The sequence below is a fragment of the Phoxinus phoxinus genome, assembly GCF_949152265.1.
Source record: "Phoxinus phoxinus genome assembly, chromosome: 21".
Lineage (NCBI taxonomy): Eukaryota > Metazoa > Chordata > Actinopteri > Cypriniformes > Leuciscidae > Phoxinus > Phoxinus phoxinus.
In genome coordinates, this window is record NC_136896.1 from 395,001 (window position 1) to 400,000 (window position 5,000).

At 42.8% G+C, this 5,000-nt stretch overlaps 1 protein-coding gene across 2 annotated transcripts in view; it reads left to right on the forward strand.

Annotated features, from left to right (window-relative positions):
* Window positions 1-5,000, forward strand: part of mtr (5-methyltetrahydrofolate-homocysteine methyltransferase) — a 36,295-nt gene that overhangs the window by 5,218 nt on the left and 26,077 nt on the right. The gene's annotated exons all lie outside the window — the stretch shown is intronic.

The window sequence follows — 5,000 nt, forward strand, 5'->3', positions numbered from 1 at the left end:
GAGAGTGAGTGAGTGTGAGAGTGAGTGTGAGAGTGAGTGAGAGAGTGAGTGTGAGAGTGAGTGTGAGAGTGAGTGAGTGTGAGAGTGAGTGTGAGAGTGAGAGTGAGTGAGTGTGAGTGTGAGAGTGAGAGTGAGTGTGAGAGTGAGTGTGAAAGTGAGTGAGAGAGTGAGTGTGAGAGTGAGTGTGAGAGTGAGTGAGTGTGAGAGTGAGTGTGAGAGTGAGAGTGAGTGAGTGTGAGAGTGAGTGTGAGAGTGAGTGAGTGTGAGAGTGAGTGAGAGTGAGTGTGAGTGAGTGTGAGAGTGAGTGAGTGTGAGAGTGAGTGAGAGTGAGTGTGAGAGTGAGTGTGAGAGTGAGTGTGAGAGTGAGTGAGTGTGAGAGTGAGTGAGTGAGTGTGAGAGTGAGTGAGAGTGTGAGAGTGAGTGAGTGAGTGAGAGTGAGTGAGTGAGAGTGAGTGAGTGAGTGTGAGAGTGAGTGAGTGTGAGAGTGAGTGAGAGAGTGAGTGTGAGAGTGAGAGTGAGTGAGTGAGTGTGAGAGTGAGTGAGTGTGAGAGTGAGTGAGTGTGAGAGTGAGTGTGAGAGTGAGTGAGAGAGTGAGTGTGAGAGTGAGTGAGTGTGAGAGTGAGTGAGTGAGAGAGTGAGTGTGAGAGTGAGAGTGAGTGAGTGAGTGTGAGAGTGAGTGAGAGTGAGAGTGAGTGAGTGTGAGAGTGAGAGTGAGTGTGAGAGTGAGTGTGAGAGTGAGTGAGAGAGTGAGTGTGAGAGTGAGTGTGAGAGTGAGTGAGTGTGAGAGTGAGTGTGAGAGTGAGAGTGAGTGAGTGTGAGAGTGAGTGAGTGTGAGAGTGAGAGTGAGTGTGAGAGTGAGTGAGTGTGAGAGTGAGTGAGTGAGAGTGAGTGAGTGTGAGTGAGTGTGAGAGTGAGTGAGTGTGAGAGTGAGTGAGTGTGAGTGTGAGTGTGAGAGTGAGTGAGTGTGAGAGTGAGTGAGTGTGAGAGTGAGTGAGTGTGAGAGTGAGTGAGTGTGAGAGTGAGTGAGAGTGAGAGTGAGAGTGAGAGTGAGAGTGAGTGTGAGTGTGAGTGTGAGAGTGAGTGAGTGTGAGAGTGAGTGAGTGTGAGAAAAATATCAAAAATAAAATGTGGCCGAGACTCAGGTGGAATACTTGTATGGCACAAAGACGCTTTAAAACATGCGATTAAGATTGCTAAAATTGGAAAATCATTTATTTGGCTTGAAGTGAAATCCGTCACATCCCAGTGTAAGCTTTACCTCTGTGCGATCTACATTCCACCTCATGACTCTCCCTATTATGAAGAGCAAAGCTTTCCGACATTACAGACTGACATCTTACACTTCCAGTCCAGAGGAAATGTCCTCATCTGCGGAGACTTAAACGCCAGAACAGGCCGAGAACTTGATTATGTAAATATTGTAGATAATGAGCACATCCCCAATGACACCACGTTTCATCCCTCATCGAATATCACACAGAGAAACAGCTATGATAATTCAGTGAACATTAGTGGGAAACAAATGTTAAAACTCTGTAAAGGTTTAGGACTATACATCCTTAATGGCAGAACGCGTGGAGATACATTAGGTAGATTCACTTACTGCTCCAAATTAGGAACCAGTGTGGTTGACTATTCAATAACGGATATTGATCCAAGCTTTATTAATGCCTTCACAGTCAGACCTCAGCTCCCGATCTCCGATCACTGCCAAACTGTGCTGTATCTGAAACCCCCGTGTGAAGTGACCAAAACTGCTCCACTTCAATCTGGAAAACTGTTTCCTCTGAAACCTAAACTTACATGGAATCAATCCAGCTCAGATCAATTCAAAGAAAATATGAATAGTCCTACTGTATTAAAAATGCTGGATGAATTTATGTCCACCGATTTCACTTTAGATATTAATGGAATAAATTTAGCAACAAAAAACTTAAATTACATATTCAAAACATTGATAACTCTATCTAACATTAAACAGCAAAGCAAACATAAAACAAATCAACAGAAAATAAGAAAGGATGTCTGGTTCGATGATGAATGTGCAGGTCTCAGAAAACAACTGAGGAGACTTTCTAACAAGAAGCACAAAGATCCGTCCAGCCAGACATTACGGCTTTCTTATTCAGAATGTCTGCAAAATTATAAAAGACTTTTGTGGAACAAAAGAGAAAAATATTTAAAAAACAAAATTGATGAAATTGACAATTCGGTAGATCAAAACACTTTCTGGAACCTATATAAAAAACTTGAAAAACCCAAATTAGAGATGTCACTCCAGAATGGCACAATTTGGAAATCTCACTTTGAAAATCTGTATCAAAAAATTGAATCATCTGACCTTAACCAACCTCAGAATAAAACAAAGAAAATGCTAGAAGACCTGGAGAAAACAATTAAAAATTATCAAAATCCATTAGATAAACCTATAACACTATTTGAAATATTAGAACATATAAAAAATCTCAAATTAAAAAAAGCATGTGGACAAGATCAAATTAATAATGAAATGCTTAAACTCAGCAGTCCCAGCATGATAAACACTCTAGCCAAATTATTTAATCTGGTTTTATGGTCCGGAAACGTCCCTGAGATCTGGTCTGAAGGACTCGTCACCCCTATATTCAAGAAAGGTGACCGCTTCGACCCCAATAGTTATCGCGGCATCAGTGTGGGCAGTGCTTTAGGAAAACTGTTCTGCAGTATCTTAAACACACGCATCGTCACACACATCTCATCACACAACATCTTAAATAAAGCACAAATTGGCTTTTTACCAAAACAGCGCACATCCGACCACATCTATTCTCTCCACACTCTGATCCACAAAAACATCAAGGACAAACAGAGGAAGATTTTTGCATGTTTTGTAGACTTTAAAAAAGCATTCGATTCAATTTGGCATGATGGTCTACTGTACAAACTGCTAAAAATTGGCATCGGCGGAAAAACGTTTGATATAATCAAATCTCTATACACCCACAGCAAAAGTGCGGTGAAAATCAGTGACCACAGAACCGCATTCTTCCAGCAGAGACGTGGAGTGAGGCAGGGCTGCAGTCTGAGCCCGACTCTATTCAACATTTACATCAACGATCTGGCATCAGCGCTGGAGAGCTCTACTGTGCCCGGCCTCACTCTACACCACACACAGGTCAGGGGTCAGGGGTCAGAGGTCAAATGTCTGCTGTACGCAGATGATCTGGTCCTGCTGTCCCGCACACCTGAGGGCCTTCAGCAGAGCCTGTCCCTGCTGGAACAATACTGTCACGACTGGGCCCTGACAGTCAATCTGGACAAAACCAGAGTCATGGTGTTCCAGAAGAAGGCCAGATCTCAGGCACACAAACACCAGTTCCTGTATAAAGGCCAGGTCCTGCAGCACAGCACTAGCTATAGCTATCTGGGCATCGACATCAGCGCCTCGGGACGCTTTGGTCTGGCTGTTAACACACTCAGTGAAAAGGCACGGAGGGCTTTTTATGCTATAAAGTCACGATGCGGTCACTTAAAATTACCCATTAAAACCTGGATAAAATTATATAATTCAATAATAAAACCAATTATTTTATACGGATGTGAAATTTGGGGTCCACTGCTAAATTTTAAAAATTGGGATAAAACACCAGTAGAAAAACTACAATTGGAAATTGGCAAAAATATTCTAGGGGTTCACAGGAACACGTCCAGTGCCGCCTGCAGGGCTGAGCTAGGCCTGTACCCGATGAACATCGAGATCCAGAAGAGATGTGTTCAGTTCTGGCATCACCTCCATCAGGCTGATCCAGAGTCAGTCCAATATAAAGCCCTCCTCGCCAATGAAAGCTCAGCAGAACCTCATCCTCTACACGCACTCGCTCTGCAACTCGTCCATCAGACTCTCCTCCCCATTGACCACAGCTACAGCCCCACAGCTATTGTTAAAGAAATCCACACTCATCTAAAAGACACTCATGACCAATCACTAAAAGCTCATTTTGACCTCCAGAATAAACTCCAATGTTACTCAACCCTCAATAGAACCACTAAATTGGCCAGCTATCTATTTATTAAACATTTTAAAGAAAGACAAATCCTCTCAAAATACAGATTAAGTGACCATGATCTGGAGATAGAGAGAGGAAGACATAGACAAACATGGACCGAGAGAGAGCAGCGGATCTGTAGACACTGTGATCTACAGCGCATAGAGGATGAGGAACACTTTCTGCTCTTCTGCTCTAAATATGCCAGTATAAGAGAAACTTACCTGCCCAGATTTAAAAACTTGATCCCATCATTCTCTGAACTGAGTGACACTGGAAAAATGTTCTTCTTACTCGGAGAAGATGATAGTACAGCTGCACTAGCGGCTAAATATGTGTTAGCTATTCACAACGCCAGAGACGGCTAACTCTAGAGTGACCCACTGTATATATTTATTTATTAAGATGGATTGTGTTTATTTATATATATTTCCTATGCTACATATGACATGATCTACTGTATACATATATGTTTGATTTATTTGTTTGTTGTATTATTTACATATAATATGTTGATGCTTTGGCAACATTGTGTTACACAGTCATGCTAATAAAGCTCATTTGAAATTGAAATTGAAATTGTGAGAGTGAGTGAGTGTGAGAGTGAGTGAGTGTGAGAGTGAGTGTGAGAGTGAGTGTGAGAGTGAGAGTGAGTGTGAGTGTGAGAGTGAGTGTGAGAGTGAGTGAGTGTGAGAGTGAGTGAGTGTGAGAGTGAGTGAGAGAGTGAGAGTGAGAGTGAGTGTGAGTGTGAGTGTGAGAGTGAGTGAGTGAGTGAGAGTGAGTGAGTGAGAGTGAGTGAGTGAGTGTGAGAGTGAGTGAGTGTGAGAGTGAGTGAGAGAGTGAGTGTGAGAGTGAGAGTGAGTGTGAGAGTGAGTGAGTGTGAGAGTGAGTGTGAGAGTGAGTGTGAGAGTGAGTGAGAGAGTGAGTGAGAGAGTGAGTGAGAGAGTGAGTGTGAGAGTGAGTGAGTGTGAGAGT